This window comes from Microtus oregoni, unplaced genomic scaffold, assembly GCF_018167655.1.
Source record: "Microtus oregoni isolate MIOR12 unplaced genomic scaffold, Mior012 000007F_ref0000211, whole genome shotgun sequence".
Taxonomy (NCBI): domain Eukaryota; kingdom Metazoa; phylum Chordata; class Mammalia; order Rodentia; family Cricetidae; genus Microtus; species Microtus oregoni.
The window spans coordinates 4,650,488-4,676,688 of record NW_024543066.1 but is presented as its reverse complement, the minus strand read 5'-3'; the positions used below and the strand labels follow the sequence as shown (position 1 = coordinate 4,676,688).

The following is a 26,201-nucleotide window of genomic DNA, read 5'->3' as shown; positions in this document are numbered from 1 at the left end:
TGAATCCAGGGACCTTGGCACAGCCCCACCTGCTTCTGCTATCACTGACCTATTTGTGCCCAGTGTCAGTAAGCCAAGGCCCGCCCACAAAACACTGCAGACGCCTCTCCTGCTGGCTGGTGTTGCTGTGTCGGGGGAGGTACCCACGGGCTGACACGTGGGAAAACACATGCTCAGAGACGTCTGTGTGGTGAGTGGCCGTCTGTCTGGGTTCCCTCCCTGCTCCAGATGCCACCCAGACATTTGAACCCTCCCAGAGAGAAGATGCAGTGGAGGTCAGTGTCTCAGCACAGTGGCCAGGTGGTGAAACGGATGTTAAGCTGAAACAAAGCGAGCTGCTGATGGGAGGTAAGAGAATGGAGGTGAGCCCTGGGGATTACTTCTGTGTTTGGGAGAAGAAACCAAAGTAAGAGGTTGGGATCTGGTTGTTGGATAGCTGTGTGGGTAGGTGTGCAGTTGTCCAGGCAGCGGTCAGTGCACTGTCTACACTTGTGAGCACTTAGGGGAAGGAACCAGCAAGACATTTTCCTGTTCCTTGTGGGAGATCCATCATAAGTCATAGATATATTTACATGAGAATCTCATGCATGTTGTGATTTACTAAGTTCAGCACTTTTCCCCATATGAACACTTTTTTTTTTTTTTTTTTTTTTTTTTGCTGTGGTTTTTGAGACAAGGTTTCTCTGTGTAGCCCTGGCTATCCTGGAACTCAGCATGTAGACCAGGCTGGCCTCAAACCCCAAGATTCACACCTGTCTCTGTCTCCCGTTAGCTGTTATTAAAGGTGTGTACCACCATGGCCCAGCACCGTAAGTGATTTTTTAACTTGACAAACCAATTTGTATTTAGAACAAAGAGAAATAAGATAGCATGCCACCCCAAGTATTTATTTTGGTTTTTTTCATGTCTCTCCTTTCATTCTTTATGTCTAACCAACTTAAATAGTCTTACTGTTACCACTTAAGAATCAGAATGCAGCCGGGCAGTGGTGGCACATGCCTTTAATCCCAGCACTCGGGAGGCAGAGGCAGGCAAATGAATCTCTGTGAGTTCAAGGCCAGCCTGGCCTACAAGAGCTAGTTCCAGGACAGGCTCCAAAGCCACAGAGAAACTCTGTCTTGAAAAAAAAACAAAAAAAAATCAGAATGCATTTTCTAAATAGTATCCTGAGCTACATCTTCACAGTCTTCCACGGGTCTTCTGACAACCATGGAATTGCCTACATTATAGCGTGCCCACAATACTTAAGCAGATTGTGACCTCCATGGAGGGCAGAAATCAACAGGGTGTCCCCAGTGGTGTTATAAACTTCTTGATAGCAAGGGCTTTGCTGGGTTAGAACCATCCCATGCAAAACCAGAAACCATAAATAAGATCTTCATAGTAAAATGGTTAGGGTGGTTTTGGTTTGCAGAAGAGGACTTACCCAAGGATTTAAGAAGATGCCAGAAAGTAGTGACAATGAATTGGGGTAAAGGTAAAAGATGGGCATTTCAGATGGAAGAATGTTAGTAGCATAGGTTTGAGAAAAAGGAATCAACCTTTCCAGGAGGTGGTAGCAGCACGGGAAGATAAATCAGTGACACCACAGATGTTCTTTTTCTTCCTTTCCTTTTGGAATAGCCCCCACGAAGTGGCTATACACAGCTGTCAGTACCATTTCATAGCTGAGACACATCTTTCCAGCTCAATGACCTATTTATTAATGAACAGTGATTGCCCTAGAGTCCCCAGCAGTCTCCCCTGGGTGCTGAGAAAGGGATCTCCTAAGAGGAGTCCTCGAGGGCCTGAACTGAGAGCTCAGTTGATAAACACTTGCTGTGCACATGGGAATACCCACATGAAAAGCTAGCTGTGGTACCATGTGCTTGTAACCCAGCTTTGAGGAAGGCAGGAAGATCATCCCTATGGCCCACTGTCTTTCCAGTAAGCCAAACCTACTTGGTGAGCTGCAGGCCAGTGGAGATCCTGTCGCAAAGAAACAAGGTGGATGGTCCCTGAAGAACCACAGCCAAAGTGGTTTTCTGGCCTCCATTCATATGCATATCACACTCACACACACACACACACACACACGTGCACACACTCACATGCACACACACGTGTACACGCACAGAGACTCCACTTCTTGTCTGTTCATTAGGAAGACCCAGAGAATGGAAAGAAAGACAATGATTTACTAATTGAATATTTCTGGTTTATATTTATGATGCTGACAAACCGAGCTTCAAGCTCATCTCTATGAATAACACCCTTTTTATAGCAAGAACCACTGCCTCCATGAAAAAGTGCTTTTTTATCTTTCAATTTTCATATAGTTATTCCGACTTCTAAATAGTCCATTTTATCTCAGGGTCCCTGTACTGTTGCACATGAAAAAAAAATATCTCTAGGAATTTCATGCCAGAAGGATGAAATACTTGCTTTCTCTAGAGAATGTGATGAAGTGACATGATTTCTTCTGAAGGATATTAAAGTTTTATGCTTTCCTTTTCCCCAGAGTACCAAGAAATTCAAATACAAATTCTACTGTCAGCTACTTTGACTGTGTTGACCAGTGTGCAAGTGTATGAGTGTGCATGTATGTGTGTACATAAATGTGCAGTATCTGCGTGCATGTTTGTGTGTATGTGTGTGTGCGCATGTGTATGTTCTCCTTTTTATTCTCCGTGATGTTTTCTAATTTTTACTCCTATCCAACTACTTCTGTTTTGGAAACCACATCAACTCCTGAAGGCGAAGCATCAGCATCCAAACATTCTACTTATCTCCTAAAAGAACTGAGACCAGTTGGCTCTAATAGTTTGATTTAGCCTTGTTTTATCCCTAGATAAAACAAGAATAAAAAAAAAAGAAATGGAAAGAGGTTCTATGACCTGACAGCATTCTGAGCCAAATATGTCCAGAAGATTCCATCATTCCTCGTGGATAAGTTACATTATAACCAGAGAAGAGAAAGGAACAAACCAAAGTCACCTGACTGGCTGCAGCTGGCCCTTGTCTTACGTGATCATATTTTGGTAGCGCTGAGTCTGGAATAGTCTGGAGGACTGATGGCTGTGGTTGGCTAGACCTGTAAAGATACTCTTAGGTGTGCTTGTCATCTATTTGTATAGCAGCTTTCAGTCCAGGTCCCTACAACTGGGCCTGCTTTGGGCCAGCCATGAAACGGAGGCTAGTTTATAGTTTAGTTCAATCTTAGTTCAGTGCAGCAGTCCTCACAGTATAAACCGGGTATCTCTCCACTTCTACTGAGTAGCTGAAGGCATCATTTCCACCCAAAAGGTGAGAGACCTGAGCATCGGGGATGTTGAAGCATTAATAACACCTGTAAGGGAGCAGGGATAGAACTCGGTTGGCACAGACTGGCCAAGTACAACCAAAGCCCTGGGGTCCATCCCCACCACTATATAAAACCAGGCATGTTGTTGATGCTTGCCTGTAATCCTAGCGCTGGAGATGTAGAGGCATGTGACTCCAACATTCAAGGTCATCCTCAGCGACATGAGGCTAGCCCAAGCTACCTGATTCAAAAACAGAATCCTTTAAATAGGATTCATTCTAGTACCCTGCTTCCAAAGGAGACCCTTACCCCTTTGCTCCAACTTTTACCCCATCTTGCTCTAACTCTTTGGAAGATTTCCAAACGGCATGTCCGGCCTGAGTGGTTCTCGTCCTGATGAAGAATCATCGCTGACATATGGAACTAATATTGTTTTCCAAAGTTCCTCCTCGTGATTTTGTGTCTCATGAATCCTCCTCCTTCTTAGGTCTTACAACAAAGAGGCATCTAGAGGCACGCCCTTCACCAGACTGCCTTCAGCAACGAGAACGGAATTGAAGCTTATTCTCCCTTTCGCATGGTAAGTACTAATTTGAGTAACTGAATTAGTTTCTCCATCCACAGTATTTAACAAAAAAAGGAAAAACAGGAGAAATGCGGCTTGCGCGTAAAGATGGCACGCCTTATGAATAGCACCAGATTTGTCCTAAGGGTGTTTGCATTTAAAAGGAAAAGAAGAATGTTCCGTTTTTAAACATTACATTGTGGGTTTTATAAATCGCAGTTGAACATGTTTCCTCTGATCTAGAATTTGAGTTATTTTGACCTACATAGGAGTTGGGAATCATGAAAATAACATGAGTCTTCCGCGCATATTTTATAGACAAGTGGAGTTTTGTGCATAAAACTGACATGTGGTCCCTGCGAAGTCATGGCCACATCACAGGGAAGATTTAGAAATGGACAGATTGCTCTTGAGTAGCACTGCCTTTCTTCCCAGATGCCCTAGCTTGGTGCATCCGCTCCTCTGGGCCTCAGCACTGGCTGGCTGTAACTGGAAAATGCATCAGCACTCTGCAAGTGGCCAGAACAAAGGTCGGCCCGTAGCTTCAGAAGAAATTGCAATGTTGGTGGGGCTTTATCCCCCAGAGTGACTCTGCTTCGTCTACCCACAGAATCATGTGTTAATTTTGGTTCACAATGTGGTTTGTTTTTATTTCTATATTTAATATTCTAATGTGTCGTTTAAAGAAAAGCCTTCTATGTAACTATGAATATTGGAAGCGTTTCATTTAATCCAGGCTTGGGGAAGTGAACATAACTAATGTATGTGAAGACTGAATTGCAGATAAGTCTTAAACAAATGTGGCTTTTATTACCTCTAACTATACAGAGCAACTCCAACAAAACATTACAAAGCAGAAGTCCTTAAGGGGACCCTTCGCAATAAATCATATGAACATTCCGCTATTAGCATATAGATTGAATGTATGGAGGAGCTCGAAAAGGGCCAAGTTTCCTTGAAAATGGTTTATTCTGTGTCTAAAAATTGTACGTAAGGCTGAAATTGCATGAAATTTAAAACACCGTATCTTATCTACCCATAAATACAGCATTTGCAAAGCAAAAGTAAACATAAGGCCAGGCTGTAAACAAATTACTGAAAGGATTTTAATGTGCTGGGGCCCCATATTAGGGCATGAATAACTTAAAGAGCAGGTGAGGGGATGTTTGTTCCTACGTCTCAGATTCAGGGGCTTGCACTAATGGGTCAGGATCCTATTTACACTACTAATCCCCAAAGCAATTGCTCGTTTGAAGAAGTTCTGTCCTTGGAGTTTCCGTTAATTAAATCCATCTGCAGTGTATACACACTTTTCAAATTCTCCGGCCCTGTTTTTGGTAAGCCATACTCAAAGCAGTTCATGTCATAATGCCTTTCTTAAGGCATCAACCTTTCTGTCTTAAGGACATCTCCGAACGGTTATGTACATAAAAACTACTAAATCACGTTCTCCTGTATTTTAGAAAAGTCAGCCTACTCAATGTTATTATGTGAAATGATCTCTTTGCGATGGTGAGCCCAGTTTTCTGCTGAACGTACGTCTAATTTCTAATGTTTCAGTGAGTTCCATTTGTTCTATTGGTTTTCTTTTCCTGCTTTGACTCTGCGAGTCTATTTTTAACTGGCACTGCGCCTTTAGGATTTCAGGCAAGCTTTGCAGGGCACATGTACTTAAAATATATTCTGATGAATTCTTTGGGAATGTCACCCATGTCTGCAATGTATTTAGATCACATTCAACTCCCCATAACCCCCATCCTTTTCCAACTCCATGTACTTTTTTTCTTTTATAGATTATAGATAAGGGAAAGAGATGGGGAGAGGAAGAGAGAGGATGTGGGGGATGAAGTGGCACAGCAAATTTAGAGGAAAAATAAGAAAGTACAAGAACAGGTATACTTAGATTCTAACCTCATCCTTCTTCTTCTTCTTTTTTTCAATAATCCACTGAGTCCAGCAGATGCTGCTGGTATAGCCCTGGGTTTGCAGCCATCCACTGGAGGATGGTTGACCTACCTGGGGGGGGGGGGCTACACTCTTAAAGAGAACTGACTCTCTCTCCCCCAGCAGCCATCAACTCTCAGTAGCTCCTCAGCTGGGGTGGGGACCTCATGAGACCCTCCCACTCCATGCTAGAATGCTGACTGGCTTGGTCTTGTACAGGTCTTATGTAGGCAACCACAACTGCTGTGAGACCATGAGTGCCTCTGTCCTGTTGTAACAGGGTTCCAGACCTTAGCACAACTGACTCTATGATGGAAGTACCACTCAGATCATAAAACTCAGCGTGTAGATAGTACCACCAGCCAAAATGAAAAACAAGGACTAATCCATCAAAGTCCACAGTTCCAAAGAAGTTTCTAAATGTCCTAACCTTGAAGTTTGGTTTCTATGGTTCTACTTCTGGATAATTGTCCTTGTTAGCTGAACTGTGTCAATCCAGAATACGGGTTTTTGTGCTTAAAAACTCACCCTGAAAAGGCTCAGTGATACACTGGGATCCCAAACACCTGGTTTCTATTGACTTAAACCCATGTTTAAGCATCTTCTCTGTTGCATACCCCACAATACTGTCATGTCTATTCTTAAAAAAAAAACTCACCTATCTTAAAAGAAAATAAATTTTATTCAATTAACTCTCCTTCATTTAAGCAATGATCTCTGTAAAACTTAATGCTAGTGGTTTCCTAAGAAGATCCAAGTTTCTTTCTTGCTGGAATCATGCTAAGGAAGCATTTTCTCTCACTCAGAGAAAGCACTTGTGTTACCATTTGTATAAATTTTTAATACTGAATAAAATATTAGTGTTTAGCTTAATATTGATTCTCAGTGTAATATTCCTCCATAACGGCACACTAATTGGTTAGGATTAAATCAGACAGATTCAAGAACCCGGAGACTATACCAACTAATATGTGTAATTCTTTTTCATTAGTTTCCAGATTCCATTTAAAATGGAGTTAATGTGTTGAGTAAAAGATCATAGGACAATATAAGCTCTGTGTAGTAGGTCATGTACAGCCACTTTCTTCCCACTCCTCCATCTTAATATAGAAGTGGAGTGGGGAGAGAGAGAGAAAGAAACTCTGAAGTCTAAATAATTGAGCAATCCATATGCCTTGAGATGGTGTACATGCACTCAAGTGCCAGGCAGGCATTGAGGTAGCCTACTGATTTAGGTGTTCTATGGTATTTGGGTGGGCCAATGTGCATGCACTGAGGTAGTCTAAAGTGTTGAGGTGGTCTATATGTATTGAGTGAGTTTACATGCATTGACTTGATTTACTGTCTTGATGTGGTCTACATGCTTTGAGGAAGTGTCCATGCATTGGAGTGATCTATACTCAATTAGATTCTATGTGCATTTAGGCGGGGTATATCCATTGCAGTGGTTATATACATTGAGGCAGGATACACATATTGAGTTGGTCTACGTTCAATGAGGTAGTCTACATGCATGGATGCACTGTGCATGCATTAAGGCGACCTCATGCATTGAGGCAATCCATATGCACTGAGGTGTTCTTCTACATTGAATCATCCTCCATATGCTTTAAGTTGCTCTATGGGCATTGGGCACTTTAGCTGACAATCATGGTGTATTAGATGTGTTCCTTGGACTTTCTGGAGCCACAGCATTCCCTTCACTAGTACTGGGCCAATAGCATTACCTCAGACATTCTCAGTGGGTGGGTACTTTTGGTCCCCAGTGATACTTCATAAGGATTAGAATCTTGGCTGTCACCATAGAGAATATACAGCTGGTACTAGTGAGTGAGCACAAGCCTCCAACACTGCTGAATATCCCAAGACAAGCAGGACAGGCTCCCACAAGAAAGCCTCCTCAGCCCCAAAGGTCTAGGTAGCAAGGCTAAGAAACACTTAAAACCATGTGTTGAATGAGCATGGGGCCTGATACACCAATACTCATAAAAATACTCAGACAGGCTGATGTTCTTGTTACCATAACGGAATTGAGAAGGAAGAGCATCAAATACATAGTCTCAGCTCTGAACACTGCAGACAAGGTAGGCAGCCCTCTCAGGGACATCACGCTGACCAGTCAGGCACCTGCTTGGGGGTGGCTTGTTTTTAGATGCTGACCCACTTAATGCTTAACTGTCTAGAAAGCCTACGGATAGGTAGTATCAAAGTTCGCCAGCTGTCATATGATGTCTGTGTTGTCAGAAAGTGGAATGAAATAGGACCAATATGACCAATGGCGGGTCAGGAGTCCCCTGGTGGTCATGCTTTGGGTTTAGAAAAAGGACTGGTGTCTGGACAGGTGGAGTTCGGTAGAGTTATCTCCTGCCTAGTGTAAGATACATGGCTTTGGCAACCTCAAATCAAGTTGAATACAACCACAAAATATGTCTGTCTTAATGGTAAGCTGTTTTACGTAGAGAAGATTCTTCACACAAGAATCGAGGGTCTCAAGGTCTGAGCTTACATTTCAGGACTGGAATCGTGGAGCTGGATGCCCTTGAATAATTTACATAACTTCTCTGAGTCATTTCCTCGCCTATTTAATGAGTGTATCATTACCTCATAAGGGTGTGGGGAGAATTAAATGAGACATAAAGCACTTGGCAGATGTTAAGCCGTTAATAAATGATAACGGCCATTGATTTCATGTTTTTCCTTTGACTCAAAAGCAATCCTGGGTGTCTTGTATTGACTTGACATGGTGGCTGTTGTGACCTTCAGTTGTCATTGTAAAGGATGACCCTGATGCTTAGGGACACTTCTTTATGAAAATAAACTCAAAAAACATCCCTTGTCTCCATAAATAAAATCTTCAACTCAGCCAGGTGGAGTGGCAAACGCCTTTAATCCCAGCACTTGGGAGACAGAGGCAGGCTGATCTCTGGGAGTTCAAGGCCAACCTGGTCTACAAAGATGTGTTCCAGTTCAGCCCGGGCTACACAGTGAGACTCTGTCTCAAAAACGAAACAAAACAAAAAAAACTTCAACTCACTTCACTTACGTTAATCTGAAAAGGAAGTGCCAATCATAGTGGTTGGTACACACCACTAATGCTACCACTTGAGAAACTGAGGCAGGGAAATAAAGAATTTGAAGCCAGTCTGGGGAACTTAGAGAGACATTGCCTTTCTCTATTTTTAAGTGAGGAGGTAGGAGAAGAAGGGAAGGAGAACAAATATATTAAACTCGTAATTTCCCAGTGAGAATTTTTCTAAGAAAAAAAGGTGGATTTTCAAAATTAAAGAATAAATGATGTGCCTCTCTTTATGGCATATTTAATATAGCTGATAATCCCCTTCTTAATTAGCCATGTAATTATAACTCAACAGAAAATTTCCCTGATGAATGTGGTAACCTACTTCAGAGAGGAAATTGGCACCCTCTGGCCACTCCTACCTCGAACTGTGATGCTTTTTCAACTCTAATTTGTTCTTAACCCGGAAAATCTCAGGAGAGATGAGGAGCAAGCTATTCATAATCTAATCATTCCAAGGCCTGGGTATCAGTCAAATTCACCTGTCACTGGTGGGCTCAATATCCCATCTCCCTTATTCTTTGGAGGTTGTTTAATCTTTTTTGTGTTCTGACCAACCACCTATATGGTTTCAGTTTGAAAATAAAAACAAGAGTAAGCCATTCGTGAAGAAATAAATTAATCATTTACTGGTTCTTCTTAACTAGCCAGGTGTCCCTCGTTTCCAACTCTCAAAATGCGAAGGCCTGAACAACAGTACAAAAGATTGCTTCGCCATCTTATGGGGCACTTATTTCTGCCACACCCTACACTCTTATTCTAGCAATAGATTTTTAAAAATTCCCAAGCATAAATGATGCATTTATTTCTGTTTCTTTGGTCAGTTTTTGGTTGGGTTTTTGTTCATTTGCTTTTATTTTGAGGCAGAGTCTCATGGAACCTAGGCTGGCCTCAAACTCATGATGTAGCTAAGGATGATCTTGACCCTGTGGTCTTCCTTCCTCTACGTCCCCTGCGTGCTACCACGCCTAGTTTTAAGCAGTGTTAATGACTGAACCCAAAGCTTTCAGAATGCTCCCAGCCCGAGTGTCTTTGCTTTGGTTTGGTTTGGCTCTTCATTTTTATCATAAGTTTTATCCTTAGTTTAAAAAGTGTCCAAACTTAGGGCTGGAGAGATGGCTCAGTGGTTAAGAGCACTGCCTGCTCTTCCAAAGGTTCTGAGTTCAATTCCCAGCAACCACGTGGTGGCTTACATCCATCTGTAATGAGGTCTGGTGCCCTCTTCTGGCCTGCAGACATACACACAGACAGAATATTGTATACATAATAAATAAATAAATAATTTTTAAAAAAAAGTGTCCAAACTTAGTACCTTGTTCTGTGGAAAGTCATTGGTGAATTCCCACTTGTGACAAGTTCTGTACTTTTGCACCATTACAATATTTGAATTTGCTTGCATCTAATTGCAAAGTCTTTGGATAATTTCTGTATCTGATCCATTCAAGGTGGACAGACACATAATTATTCATGCTAATTAATTTGTTTGCCCCCACCCATGTCGCTGCAGCATCTTTGCAATAGCGAGTGCTCATCATTTCATTCTTGGACTTCAAATCCTCTAGCGCTTCCCTACGCCATGCAGACTGAACAGCTGTGGCCTCCCTGACGTCATTGCCTCTCTCCTCCCCCATTCTATTCCACTCCAGTCACTCCGGATCCTCTGAGTTTTGCCTTCCTCAGGATCTTTGCACTCTTCTGCACTGTGTCTGAAACTCTGTTCTCCAGGAAGTCACATGACTTGATCTCATGGCCTTGCTCTACTTGCTCTCAGCTTCTAGTCTTTGTTCAAATGTTGTTTCCTATCCAAGACCCTTGTTGTCCACTTTCCTTAAATGTTCACTCTCTCCCTGTGTGTTCTCCCTTCCTGATTCTTTTCTCTCTGTGTTATTTGTCACCCTCTGATAAATTTTATGATTAAATACCTATTTCTGTCTCCCTTACTAGCACATGAACTGAAAGAGGACAGCGATTTCTATTGGTTTTGTTGTTGAATCCCAACTGCTGCTCTCATTGATAGATATTAGTGATGTTCGTTTAGACCTTTATTAACCTTATTTCTCTGCCCTCAGAGATTTATTTTGCCGTCTATTGATTTTTTTTTGTACCAGTATTCTACTTTTGTCATGGTTGCATTGTGTTAAGACCCCCAAGTTGCCTAAGTAACCCTAAACAGAAAGAATAATTCACGAGGTGGTAAAAAAACAGATCTCAAATTGTCTTTTACTACAGAGCCGTAGCGGCAAATGCAGCATGGTACTGGTACAGAAACAGACACTTTAGCAGTCCTGCCAGGAACACTTCCTTCCCTCTGAGGTTTAGGAACTAGATGAAATTCCCTTTTGCTTGCTTTTACCCCTGTTGAGTTGAACAGGACAAGCTTGCATTTCAGCCATGTTGCTCGCCCTAATGTTTTTCCCTCTCAGACAAGGACACAGTTATCACCTAAATGGTGAGTTAGCTGGGACGAATTAGATTCCTGAAGAGAATACTCAGGGGTGAATCATGAGTCACGGGTGTGTGTGTGTGTGTGTGTGTGTGTGTGTGTGTGTGTGTGTGTGTTGGAAACACCAAGTCTACAAATATTTAAAGGAAAGAAGACATGAAGATAAGTTTTCTTTAACGACGAGAATATTTTTCCGCCACTCATAAAACAAATATTGGGGACTTAAGCCTGATCCAAGGAAATACCTCCTTCCCACAACAAGGAAGCTGTAAACACAGTTCATGACCGAAGATTACTCACCGCTCATTCCTAACAACGGCACATGACACACTGGAAGGATTAGCAGCGTCTGAGACATCTCTGGCCAGCTGCTTAGCATTTGGCAGTGGAGGAGGAGGAATTTCTGTATCTATGTCCTCCATTAAGAGAAACGAGTAGAGCAAAATCATTTGAGGTGCTTTATCATTTAGCCAAGGGACCTTGCAGATGTTAAAGGTGTGCTGAGTGGACTCCAAGTTTGCTAAAGTCAATCTTCTTGATAATAAGCCTCCATTTGTAAGAAGAAGAAAGGAATTCAAGCCTATGCTGCTCGGTTCTCTCTTGTGCCCTCGAGTGGCGTTTCTCAGCATGAGAAAAAAAGGAGCAGATTTATCTCAGAAAGCCTACAGTGTTTTGAGCAGCTGCACAGCTAAAAGACCTCGATTCACCTGGACAGGGCCTCTGCCCTAGAGGTTAGCACTGCGGGTCCGTTTAATGCAACTATGCAGAGGACCCGCCACCCCCAAGTTCACATCACTCTCCACCTCAATCTGTAACTTGCAATAAAGCAAAGCCCAGAGTGTGTTAACATATCTTCTCCCTAATTAGAGAAAACCTCCACCCCATTTCCTTTGCGAAACTGTGTCCCTACAAGTGAGAGATCTTGTGCCCTTTGAAGGAAGCCTTTTAGAAATGTCCCTAGGGATAGAACAGCTAAGAACTTTGTCTCCAAAAATGGTGGCGTGAGCCAGGAAAATGTTTTAACATAACCAATTGCTCCCATGAAGCTTTGAAGGATTCTGAAGACACCATTAAAAATTAAACAAAAAGCCTCAGCTTGAATTTGTGCATGCTTCAATAGGCAAAAAAGTTATACTTAATGCAGAGGGTGTTGAATCTGAATTAGTACAAATATTATTAATTTAATGTTCATACTGCATTTTATGGTTTATAAACTGGTTTGCCATAATTTTATACATTTCCCTCACAGCGGCCCTATAAAATATATCAGCATTTTATTTTTTCCGCTTGATGGATGAGGCGAGCTTTAATAAGTGATTCATTTCCTTCCTGCGCATATTGGTTAACTGGTAAATGATTAATTTATGTCTCCATGAACTTCATCACTCAGAGTATTTATTTAAGTGTGAGTTGGTATTTATTTTGCCTGCAAAGCATCACAGTATCCAATTATATATGCAAGCTTTGAAGGCAGCAAAGCAGCCACCGAAGGCTAATGCAACATTAAGTCAGGTTTTAAATCCATAGTAAATTCCAAGTTACAGGATTTAAATCAGCCCTCCTCCTTCCTCCCCACTCAGGTTCATGTGGGTGAGAAATGGCTCCTCTATTAAATAGCAAAGGGGCACCTGGGCAATCACCCCGGGACCAAGGAAAGATGCATTGAGGTTCTTCAGAGTTCAAGATATTAACTAAAGACAGACCCCCAAAGACTGATCCCATTGCATTCAGTGAGGACAGAAGAAAAAATGGGCTCCTTTCATTTATATCTGCCTGCAGAATGGGTTTGCAACTGATGGGTGGGGGCCTCTTGGTTTGTCCCCCTTTGTTCTTCTTTAAGTGATCTGCATCAACTTTGCACCCATAAAATTGCTAATCCTGTTTGTGGTCTTTGTTTCTTTTGCTATTGCTGTGATAACGTCTGACAGTCGCAGTTAGGTGAGAAAGGGGTCATTTTAGCTCAGAGTTCAAGGTACCTAGCCCAGCGTGGTTGGAAAGGCAAGGTGGCCTGAGCTCAAAGCAGCTGGTCACATGGCATATGCAATCAGGGGGTAGAGCGAGATGAACACATGCTGTTGATCAGTTAACTTTCTCTACAGTCCTGGATCCCAGGCAAGGAACGGTGCCACCCACAGTTATAATGGCTGTTCCCATATCAACCCAGCCATCACCCAGAGGCATCCCAGAGGCCCACCTCCCAGATGACCAAAGATGCTGTCGAGTGGACAATGATGTCACAGACTGCTGTGTAGGGACAGACGTGGGGGTAACCACATGCAAGTGATGCATTGAGGTTTCCTTTAAAAAGCAGACCTGTAAGTTCCTTTGCATCATCCTCAGCATCATCCAGGGCCGTGAGTTAAAATCTTTCCCAGTGGATGAGGTATGCAGGCTCCAGGATTCCCAAAATGCTCCCTCCCTAAGCACTTACCGGCTGCTGGTTCTCCTACCATGCTGTTCCTGATGACTCTATCCTGATACTTCTACCATGATGTCCGTATGGTGATGCCCCTGTCGTGACACCCCCGAAATGATGTCCTACCACGCTGATGTCCCTCTCATGTCGCCGCTACCATGATGCTCCCATCATCCTGCAACCTCAGTCCTACATTTTAGAATAGAGGAGCACCAGAAAGTTAAAATTTTATTGTGTCAATCTTTTAGAGCCAAATAGAAATGCGCTTTCTTTACATGATCGTGTGTTATATGTTATTCTCCTTCATCTACAGACCTCAGGACTCTTCAACTCAGCCAATAAGACTAAATTTAAAAAAAAAAAAACATTTATTTATTATATATACAGTGTTCGGTCTGTATGCTTGCGGGCCAGAAGAGGGCACCAGAAGTGAGCCACCATGTGGTTGCTGGGAATTGAACTCAGGACCTCTGAAAGAGCAGTCAGTGTTCTTAACCTCTGAGCCATCTCTCCAGCCCAAGACTAAGACTTTTTTAAATGCATTGCCAAGAGTCTGTGTCCTAATCTCATTTGCAAAGAAATTCTTGAAAAGTAAACACATTGTGTGGGCAGGATACTTAAACTCTTCCAGGATCCAGGAATCCTCTCTCAAGTTTAAAATGTACTTTTGGAATCTTTCAATTCAAACCCAGGAAGTGCTCTGAGGTAGATTTAATGAAAAGAGTTGTATTTTTTTTAAATTTCTGTACATATGGAAATATAAATTCCATCATCTTGGGTGCACCAATGAGACATCCTGTTATAATATTTCTAAGTTAGTGTACTTTGCTATGCAGCTTTTCAATCATAGCATAGTAAAAAAAAAAATTAAAATTAAAACAGGCAGCATTAGTAAAAAGAAATACCACTGAAATATTCTCTGTGGGCTTTTGCTTAAGGATTAAATATAGCAGCAACAAAAGGAGTCCAGAGTGCAGCTTCCTAACTCAGAATTAGCTAGCCGGCTTTTTCTGGATTATTTATATGACAATGACTGCACATATATAAATATATGTATGGGGAAAGAAGATATAGATACCCTAGTCATTTTACTCTCTGTTATAAAAATAGAGAAGAAGATACATATGCAGTGAAAATAAGTGTTCCAAATATAAGTATACAAAGTATATCCCATGTTTTCAAAAACCCCTTCAGCTGGCGAGAAAGCCGATAATATGTTCTCCCAGTTCTCCCAGCTCCCCCTTCCAACTCTCCAACTATCCCAGCATTCCTTGGGAAACAAACTGAGAATATTTGACAGTGCCTTGCTATCCTCATGTCCTCTCATTTGACATGTATTGTAACGTCCACGTTGGACATATCATTGCCCCTTGACAACTCCATGTCCTTGACTAGCCTGACAAGAGAGTTGTGAGCTTATACACTCTCCAGTACACCAATGAGCAGGGTGAAGAACCAGTTGAGATTCTTCTCTGCCCTCCTTTCCCATCATCCTGCCTATAACGCGAGACACAAGTGGGCATGGTTCTCCATTCTCAGGTGCTCTGCTTGATCCCCACATTCTCAGTTTTGTAATACGAGAACTCATTATTATGGCCTTTTCTGTTTCGTTGCTATCTTTGTTTATAATTCAGTTAATTTTTGCCTAAAGGAAATATTTCAAAGGCTTTTTTTCTGATTTATCTATTTTTAGGGTTCCGTAAAAGCATGTGCTGTATGTTGGTTGTGTTTGCCCTCCTCTTTGTCCTAGCTCCTCCGCTCATTAGTCCCTGCTTTTCCAGACCCTCTCCCCTCTGTTTTCATGTCATGTATGTATATGCGATTTTAGGTGTCTATATAAATTCTGGGAGCCATGAATGAAAGAAACTGTGATATGCATGTTTCTGAAACTGACTTAATTTACTTACTATTCTTTTTTTTTATTGAGAAAATGAGAAAAAAAACAAGTTTCCACCTCCTCCCAGCCTCCCATTTCCCTCCCCCTCCTCCCACCCTTCTCCCCCTCCTCCCACTCTTCTCCCCCTCCCCCCACTCCTTTCCCCCTCCCTCTCCAGTCCAAAGAGCAGTCAGGGTTCCCTGCCCTGTGGTAAGTCCTAGGTCCTCCCCCCTCCGTCCATATCTAGGAAGGTGAATATCCAAACTGGCTAGGCTCCCACAAAGCCAGCACATTGCGTAGGATCAAAACCCCTTGCCATTGTCCTTGGCGTCTCATCAGCTCTCATTGTTCGCCATGTTCAGAGAGTCCAGTTTTATCCCATGCTTTTTCAGTCAGGACCTCCCTTGCTCTTGGATTGGGAGGATCAACATAGTAAAAATGGCAATTCTACCAAAGGCAATTTATAGATTCAATGCAATCCCCATCAAGGTCCCGTCAAAATTCATCACAGATCTTGAGAGGACAATAATCAACTTTATATGGAAAAACAAAAAACCCAGGATAGCCAAAACAGTCCTATACAATAAAGGATTGTCTGGAGGCATTACCATCCCTGACTTCAAACTCTATTATAGAGCTACAGTGATGAAAACAGTGTGGTACTGGCATAAAAACAGAGAAGTCGACCAATGGAATCGTATAGAAGACCCGGATTTTAACCCACAAACCTATGAACACCTCATTTTTGATAAAGGAGCCAAAAGTATACAATGGAAGAAAGAAAGCATCTTCAACAAATACTTACTATTCTTATGTGGAAATGTTGAAAACTAATGGCGGTCACAAGGGAAAGCCCTGTGCTCTCTTTGAAGGTGAGCTAAAATCCAATCAGTTCACCATGACTTATCAGAACGGCACGTGGAGAAGTCACTACCCCTCGTTTGGCCACAGGAGAGAGAGTGGGACATTTACAAAACTGTTGCCTAGAATGTTCCTTTCAGCTTAACATGCCAGTGTTTAATCCATGTGTAGCTTAAAAGCTCTCATGAGTAAATATTCCTATCCCGCAGAAGTGGGTTTATTCCTCAGTGAAGGATGGAGATCTAAAATGGAGGTAAGACTAATATCTTAATATGGACAGAAGACCAAGAGAAGGTAACACCAGGCGATGAGGAAGGACAAAGAGTAAGCGAAAAGATACATGGGCCAGGAAAGAGAGAGAGAATCCAGGCTAGGAAGGGCTGGGGGTGGGGACAGGAGAAGAAGAGCTGCAGGAAATGGAGGAAGGACGACCACAGAACAGTATTAGTTCAATTATGTCACCAAGGTATCTAACATGTTATATGCTGGTTTCCAAAGATATTTTACAAAATCTATCTTATCTTTCTGGCAGTTGAAAAGAGTGAGATTCCAGACTAATATAAGAAGCCCTCCATGGGAGGAGGGGATGGCAAAAAGAGAGAGGAAGAGAGAGGGAGAGGGAGAGAGAGAGGGAGAGAGAGGGGGAGAGGGAGAGGGAGAGGGAGAGAGCGAGAGAGAGGAAGAGAGAGGGAGAGGGAGAAAGAGAGGGAGAGAGAGAGAGAGAGAGAGAGAGAGAGAGAGAGGTGTATTAACCTCTCATGGCTCTAAAACACCGGCTGTTTCCTCCTTCCATCTTATCCCCAGACTCTGAACTCAGACTGACTGGTAACCAATTCATTGATTACAGTTTTCCTCCTCACGTCTGTCACTGAGCAAGAAAACACAGCAATGAGTCAGCGCCGCTCATTAGCTTGAGGCAGCTTCGCACTAAATAACGCGCAGGCATTCTGCTGTAGACACAGAGGCGGTGTTGTCAGCGAGATCATTTTCAGAGGACACAGCTCTCGGACCCTGTCGTACAGACAGGGAAGTCCTGTTTCGGGAACATGAGGCCAGAGAGCGCGCTCTCATTATTTCTGCTTGTAAAATCTAATCTTCCCCATATACGCTATCATCACGCCTTCCATCCAGCACAAAAGAGAAGCATGCTTGTAAGCAGTTACCGCCAGTCCACCACTGTCCTTCGAGAAACAGGTTCACCTAGCCAGTGTAACTCCTCGGGTCTTATCAACTAAACAATCTTTACTGAGAATCTACTATCAGCAACACAGGATGAACCCAGGAGACCTGAACTTGAAATGAACCCTGGGGCTAATAGACAGCAAATATCCCTCCCAGTGACTTCTTCTTAAATATATATATTCAAATCTCACGGCCAGAAAAACAGGAATTCTGTGAATGAATGACCCTATTCTTTCTTTAGACATACAGAGAAATTTTGTATATATACACACATATAAGTAAACTGATTACCAAGACGCGGTTCAGTTAGTTGAGTGTTTTCCTAGCATGTGCGAAGCCTTGAGTTTGATTACCAGCACCATATAAACAATGTGTTGGCTCTTGCCTCTAATCCCAACACTTGTGAGGTAGAGACAGAACTTTCAAGGTCTCAGCCTGAGCTATTGGAGACTGAGACCATATATAATAAACAAATAAATAAACAAACAAACAGAATCCACTGAATATTCCTTATTTTGAGAAGAAAGGGAGGAAAAGGCAATTGGTCATTGCCTTCCTTGTCTACTCCCAGCTCCTTATTTGGCACAGGTATATAATTCATTAGGAGCCCAAGTTCTGTCGTCACTTTTGTTAATTCAGTGATAGTTTAACTAGTTTCCAGGTTCACGGTCACTCCCTGTAACTAATTCAGCAGTGGTCTTATGCCTGCCTCATTGGAACTGGTGGACTAGGAGTGAAGACATGATGCTGAGAAGCTCTGGGAGCTCCTCAAGTGAAGCCTTGTGGCTTCTGCTCACGCAATGAGGCATTAGGAATATTATATTTCAGGGTAGGTATAAAGAGAGTTCTGGAGATTGCTTCTCCATTTCAAGAAACAGTGGGCACCAAATGACCTGCATTTGGTCACTTTTATTTGTTTCATTAAGATCATCCTTAAGCCTGCTGGTAAATTATTTCCCTAAACTAGTCCAAAAGTTTAAGAAGACATCTCCATCAGAAGCCGAGGCTTTACTCCCCGCATCCTTACCTTGCGTCAGCGTGTGGTACCCCTCCCTGCATTGAAGACATCCTTATTAACGTATAGGTCAATCCTATCCCCATATGTCCCAGGGCTCCTCTTACGCAAGTCACACAACACCAACACAACTTACCTGTTTCTCATCTTTAGCATGCTTGGCTTCTTAGACCCTGAGCTTCTCAGGTCCTCCCAGGCTCAGGGTTCCTTCTCATCGGGAGTTTCTGTCCAGTTTCTTCTCCATGTGTTCCCCCACATCTCCGACAGCATCATCCAGGTCTCTGATGCTGTTTTGCTTGAGCACAATGTTCAAATGATGAGGCATGGGGCTCTGGCTCAGCTGCAGACTGCTTTCCAAAGATGCACAAGGCCCTGGGATTTGGGCTCTGCTGTTTTTCGTGATTTATTCCCCAAACAACATCTCCGATATCCCTACAGGAATGAAGTATTCATTCAAAACAAAAGCGACGAGAAACCTCCATACAGGAGCGAGGAGAAGGGATGGGTTTTCTCTCTTGGGTGCTATTCTGAATAGAGACAGGAAGATGGGCTTCATGACCCCCACGATGACCTGGAAGTTGTGAAATTTTGTGATCATCGCAGCTCCTAGCATCTCATTTTCATCAAACGCCAGCATCTAATCTGCTCTAAGCTATGAGCATGTCTAACAGATGAAAGCGTCTTCACAGAGGATTCCGCTTGCTTGCTCGGCAGTGATCTCCTTAGCCATGGCTTACATTTACATTCGAGAAAGCCACTATAACACCCATAGGAAACCATAAAGGAAAAAGTCACCGGTCATACCGTGTAATGACCCGCAATCTGTCCTCGACTCCTGCCTTAGGCATCGCTAAAGGATTCATGCGCCACTTTCTTGTTGTTATTTTGTTTTGTTGTTGTTTTACCTACAATGATTCTTGCTTTCTACTTAATTGTTTCTACTTAAGCACGATCTCTGTTAACATCAGTGGCTCTTCTGCTTCCAAATGAGGCTACCTTCCACAGAGCAGACTGAATCTGCCAAGGTTATCCGGGGAAGATCAGCAGAGGCTGTGTTAACCAGTACCAGCCCTTCCCAATTAATCCACCAGCACTGGGTTTGCATATTTAGCCCGGGGCACAACTTAGAACACTGCAGTTGGGTTATTCGTTTCCATTATGTGGAGTCAGCTATTTGTTAACGTGTTCATTTTTATCACGTGTGTAATCTCAGTGTGTCTCATATACATGAGTGCAGTGCCCGCAGAGGCCAGAAGAGGGCGCAGGATTTCCTACAGCAGGACTTGCAGGTGGTTGTGTGCCTCCCATTGTAGGTGCAGTGAATCAAATTTGGGCCTTACGTGTTCTTAACTGCTGAGGCCTCTTCCCAGGCCCTGGGCTGTTTCAGAATCTGTAGGCAAGTTCAGGGATTGTTTCCACAACCCAGAATGAATTACAGAATCCACTTGTATCAGTCTGAGAGGTTCTAAAACTACTCTTTATTAAATTATGGCTGTGAATGAGGCTATGATAAGAGCGCCCCTAAAACCACCTACCCTGAGGTTGGAGAGATGGCTCAGTTGGTAAAGCTGTTGTCATACAAGTGCAAAGACCTGAATTCAGATCCCTAAGGATCCACGAAAAAAGCTGGATGTGTTGGTACATGCCTGTTAACCCATCCCTAGGGGAGGAGGGGGAAACAACAGGGTTGTTCAGTAAGAACTGCCCAGCCAGTTTATCCAGATACATAATGCCTGGAATCAATGAAAAGACCCTTGTCTCTAAAAAAGAAAATAATAAAAAGATTGACCTCTGACCTACACTCACCCGTGCACACATGCACCCACACACACAAAGAGGCACACACACGAACAACTACACACACAAATACACCTTACCCTGACCATCACAGGTTCTTTTCTTACTGAATCACTGTAACAATTCTTTGAAGTTCTACCAAATAAAAATAGTGGACTGTGTGTATATTCTAGGACATCTCTTTTCTGATACTGGCTTTGACGACTCGTGAACATTTTCACAAGCAGTTGTTCGGTATTGAGTTTGTTATTGTGTTGTTGTTGTTGTTGTTGTTGTTGTCGTCTGTCCTAACTGTAGTTTGGATGCTAGGGAGAAGCACAGTAAGGCACAGCATTCATCTTAAGTTGCAAAAGCCCCATTTGTATCGTGACACACATACAAACATAAAGCAAGCAGGGAAACAAAATGCTTCGCAAGCTCCTTCCTGAGCTAGCTATTGTTGGGAAATAATGGGCTCTTACATTATTTGGTGACATCCTGGAAGGGCAGAAAGAATTCTACTCGCGTCAGAAATGATTCCAATGTGGCCTAGTGGACTATTGTTAACCAGGAATTAGTTCCTTAGGTAAATATGTATCCTTGAACTTAACACAGTTACTAAAAGTGATAAAAAAAATTGAATTAATGCTCTGCACATATCCTAATGGAATTATCAACAAATACCTAATGCTCAATAGAAAAATTACACAATAGCATTCATAGTCCTGTCTCTTAAATAAACACAGGACTACTGGGCAGAATAATGAGTTTCATACCTGCAGAGGGAAGGGTTGGTCCATACTGACTATAAATAGCTTCCCACCTTTCGTATCACCTAAACCATATGTGCTCAAAACGACGGGGGGGGGGGGGGGGAGGGAGAGCTCAGTGGTAAAGAGCACACACTCTTCTTGCAGAAGACCCCAGCTCAGCTCCCAGAACCCATGCTGGGTGCTTCACAGCCACCTGGAACTCAAGTTCCAGGGGATCTGCAACCTCTGGCCTCCACAGGCACCTGCACTTGTGCACACGCATGTGCATACACACACACACACACACACAATGCAAAGATGAAATGATTCCAAAAGAGGACTAAAAGGCATTTCTAATGCAGCGAGCTATCACCCCCAACAAACCCTCTGTGGCGGGCATGGACATGCACACAAAGTCCTCAAATCAATATTAACTAATACAAGCACTGCTGACCTTTGCCATGCTAAGTGACAGTCCCACAGGATCATCGTAGGATGTTCCCTCAGACAGATACACCAGGAGATGAAACAGACAGCCAAGTCTCTAATGGTGATGGAGGTGGTGGTGATGGTGGTGGTGGTGATGATGCTTTTTTTCAGTTGACCTCATCTCTATCAATCAGGCAGTGACCCAGTTTAGGTTTTTATTTTTTCCTTGCTAATGTCAAAATTGCGACACCTTAGCCCAGCATGGTGGTCCATGCCGTATTCACAGCACATGAGAAGCAGAATGAAAAAAGAATGGAGGGTTGGAGGCCAGCCTGGAAGACATTGTCAAAAGAAAGCAATGATGTGGGCTGACCAGCTGTAAGTCCTGTAGCCCCCCACCCCCAGCAGTCACCTTGAGGTCAAGGGAACTGTTCTAAGACCTTTCTTGTCCTTTATTCCCCCAGCTCCTAAAACTACCGCATAAAACTCACCCTCAGACTAATCAGAAATAAAAGGTTAGTAAACAACTCTCAAACTGATGACCTGGGATGAGAAGAAAGCCCAGAGGCCATGACTGTCCTACATCCTCTCCTGACATCTGTCAGGCGATGGAAACCTCACGAACAGGAGGAGTCAAGAGATGCCAGGCTAGCCTCGTTCACAGACCATCCAGCATTTCAGATAGGGTGCAAATGCCCTGCAAATGCCACGTCTTGCTCTTAAACTTAAGCTTTGGCACTGACGCACTGCCGACTTCCTCCACGGTGAGCGCCTGTCCGTGCCACTCCCACTCTCGGGCTGATTTCCTGTCAGCATCTTAATCGCTTTCTGTAGACTGTTCTCTGAGTCGCTGTAATGTGGGCAGGCACGGGTATTGTCTACAAAGCAGTCTTGTAGAACCCCAACAGCACAAACTTCTTTTCAGCTCGGTCGACCGCTGAAGTTACATTCATGGCTGCTCCATTAGACCAATTGTTCCCCAGTGTGTCTAGTGCCAGTCATACATGCCCCACCCAGTGGCTTCAGGGTTAGAACCTGTCTTCTGGAAATTTCTTTCCATGGATTGAGCTCATTAAGTCTGATCAAAACTGATAGGTATTTTTAAGACACTTCCTCTTTATCCCTTTTGAAAGCTCAGAGCCCAGTTGCTGCACCATCTTCCTGCTCCCCTGCTTGTTCCCAAAGACAGAGGACAATGGACCCCAGTGGAAACTTCAGTTCGTTCATTGTCCCAACTGCCATGTTTGGGACATAAGGCGTTTCCTACTTTTAGAATAAAAACACTCAAAACTTGGTAATTTGGGTGTATATTACTATTTTAAGACTTAAGAAATACTCTATCTGGAGACAAAATTCCTATTTATACACCAGCCACTTCTGAATTGAATCAGGCCACATGTCACACCCACACGGCCACCCTCCACAGTAGCTTCCTGTGGCTAAAGTGGCAGCCTCCATGTTTCTAGAACCATCATTCGCTGTCTGGGGAAAGGCAGAGAGTCTGTTTCCTTGGTGAATAAATGGAGTTACATATGAACTGACTGTGAGAGGAACGGAAGCTAAACAAGAAGAGAACTGAGTGAGGGTTGAAAGAAGGAACCTGAGAGAGAAGATTTAACTCAGGCCCTTGAGATCTTTCTGTGCTCCAATGCTAAGAAATCCTCTGTGGATTTCTTATTCCCAAATTCTCCAAATTCTCTTAGGTCCTGACCTCTTTTCCATGAGCCTGGAGACTTCAGGAGACATCTTTGGAAATTGAAGGCAGAGAACAGGGGGATTTCAGTGGAGTTACTTTTGACAATTCAGAGAAAGTCCTCATGGCCACATCTCACACTTAATAGAAATCTGGTCATCAACAGAGATTCTGCAAAATAACTGTTCCAGGGTTGAAATCATTTCTACAGAATGGAGACTGTATACCCACAAGTTCCCACCAGTCAGATCCTGAAGGCAGAGAGCACGGAAGCTGTCCTCCTAACTCCCACCAGTCAGATCCTGATGCAGGGAGCACGGAAGCTGTCCTCCTAACTCCCATCAGTCAGATTCTGATGCAGGGAGCACGGAAGCTGTCCTCCTAACTCCCATCAGTCAGACCCTGACGCAGGGAGCACAGAAGCTGTCCTCCTAACTCCCACCAGTCAGATCCTGATGCAGGGAGCACGGAAGCTGTCCTTCTAACTCCCACCAGTCAGATCCTGACGCAGGGAGCACGGAAGCTGTCCTCCACACTCTCCTTACTCATCTTAGTCTTCCAATCATTCTCAAGCCAACATCTTTGTCCTTGGCTCTGTGTTCTTTCTTGTTTTGTTTTTTGTTTTATTTTGTTTTGTTTTGTTTTGTTTCTGAGACAGGGATTCTCTGGGTAGCCCTGGCTGTCCCGGAACTTACTATGTAGACCAGGCTGACCTCAAACTCACAAAGATCCGCCTGCTTCTGCCTCCCAAGTGATGGGATTAAAGCTGTGTGCCACCATCACCCAGCTGAACCTTCTTGTTAAGCCTTCACTATCACTGTGGTAGAGATGCCTCTCTTTCAGACCAAGTTGCTTTCTTGGACCTTAAGAAGCAAGAATGAACACAAACAAGCATATACATAGAGAGAGATAGAGACAGAGAGCTCAGAGATATTTTATTTCTAATCGGCCCCCAATCATCATGCAGAAATTTATTTTAGTTTCTGCCTAGCCTGGACGTCACACTTGTGGATTTTCATAAAACCCATCTACACTGTGGGAGCCCCTAGTTAAGACTCCTACATCCCCTTGGGGGCTGCACTCATCACCATGGCATAACCAACCACACTGCCCAAGACCCTGCTTGCCCAGGACTCTTTTGCCCAGGACTCTGCTTGATTTTTTTTCTAAGAGGCATCCTTATTATCCACCTCATTATTGCCACTACAACATCACTTAGAACAAGAATAGGTACCTGTTTGTGCCTAGATGATGTTGACACGCAGAACTTTCTCAATAAGCAGATCTTCCAGCCATTGGGTGAAAATAGAGTGGAAAGCAGGGATGCCCACGCACGGGGAAGAAGACCAGAAGTCCCAATGAGTGTGTCTCCTCACTGGAGACTCCTGAGTGAAGTCAGGACAGAACTGGTTGACGGTCCCCTTTGTTTGGCTGTTTACATTATGATCAGAATTACCCTGATCTACTGGAAAGAAAACAATTACTTGACAGGAATGGCAGGATGGCTCAGCCAGCAGAGGGTCTTCCTGCCAAGCCTGAAGATCTGGTGTGATCCCCAAAATCCGCATAATGGAAGGGATAAACCAACTTCTGCAATTTTCCTCTGACCCCCATGTGTGCCCCCCTGACACACAATAAACAAATAATTAGATAGATAAATAAAGTCAATAAAATAGATATAAATCTTAAGTCACTTGATACACAACTTAAACAGAGAAAGTTTAAACACAATCACTCAATGTTAACACCAGAAAAAGCTAAAAGGTTGATTTTTTTTCTTTTAAGGATGTTTGGAATTTTTGCCAACTTCTCTATCTTTTCCAGGCATTTTCTCTCTCACATTCTGCACTGTAGAATCCTCTAGTCTGTTCTCTGAACTTTTAAAAATCTGTTCTCAGAAATCTGTCATATTTGTCTGATATTTTTTCCAGATATATATCTCATCACTGCCTCAAAAGGAAAAAAAAATGTTTAGTGTTCTTTAAAATTCCCGTTTCTTCTGTGTGGCCAACTACTAACTCCAAGGGAATCTAATACCCTCATCTGGCTCCTGCACACATACACATATATTTTTTTTAAAAAAAAGAAAGAAAGAAAGAAAGAAAGAAAGAAAGAAAGAAAGAAAATCTATTTTGTGCCAAACAAAGTCTCAAGCAGTCGAGACACTAAAATGAAAGTGAAGGGTACACCACCCATGAAGAGTTAATAATTTTTCACGTATTTGTTGACCACCTATTATGTGTCAGCATTATGCTAGGTATGTAAACTGGAAGGAATATAATTACAACAATATAAATGGATACTTTTGGTTTCCAGTCTACCACACTCCGGCTTATAAAATGCTGACTCATCTAGGAGTAGAGCAATAATGGCTGGGGGGGGAGGGCTAATAGCCCTTGTTGATCTTCTAGAGGACCCAGGTTCGGTTCCCAGCACCAACATAGTGGCTCACAAACATCTGTAACTCAGTTCTAGGGGAGTAGATGCCTCTCCTGGTCTCTGTCATCACCAAACATGCATGGGATACACAGAAATGCATATAGGCAAAAACAGTTACACACATAAATAAAATCTTTCAAAGAAAACAGTTCTGGGTCATTGTACTGGCTAGTTTTATGGCAACTGGACACAAGCTAGAGTCATCTGATAGGAGGGGGCCTCAATTGAGAAAGTCTCCGAGAGATCAGGCTGTAGGCAAGCCGGTAGGACATTTTCTTAATTAGTGATTAGTGGGGAAGGCCCAGCCCATTGTGGGTGGTGCCATCCCTGGGCTGGTGGTTCTGGATTCTGTAAGAGGCAGGCTGAGTAAGCCATGGGGAGCAAGGCAGGGAAACAGCTCCTCTCCATGGCCTCTGCATCTAGGTTCATGCGCTGGGTAGCTGTCTGCCCT

At 43.1% G+C, this 26,201-nt stretch overlaps 1 protein-coding gene across 1 annotated transcript in view; it reads left to right on the top strand.

The window, feature by feature from the left end:
* Window positions 1-203: 203 nt before the first annotated feature.
* Window positions 204-26,201, top strand: part of Rhobtb1 (Rho related BTB domain containing 1) — a 111,053-nt gene continuing 85,055 nt past the window's right edge. Inside the window, exons 1-2 of the mRNA XM_041656357.1 lie at window positions 204-348; window positions 3,771-3,863. The gene's annotated coding sequence lies outside the window, so the exon portion shown is untranslated. The remainder of the gene's footprint in view (window positions 349-3,770; window positions 3,864-26,201) is intronic.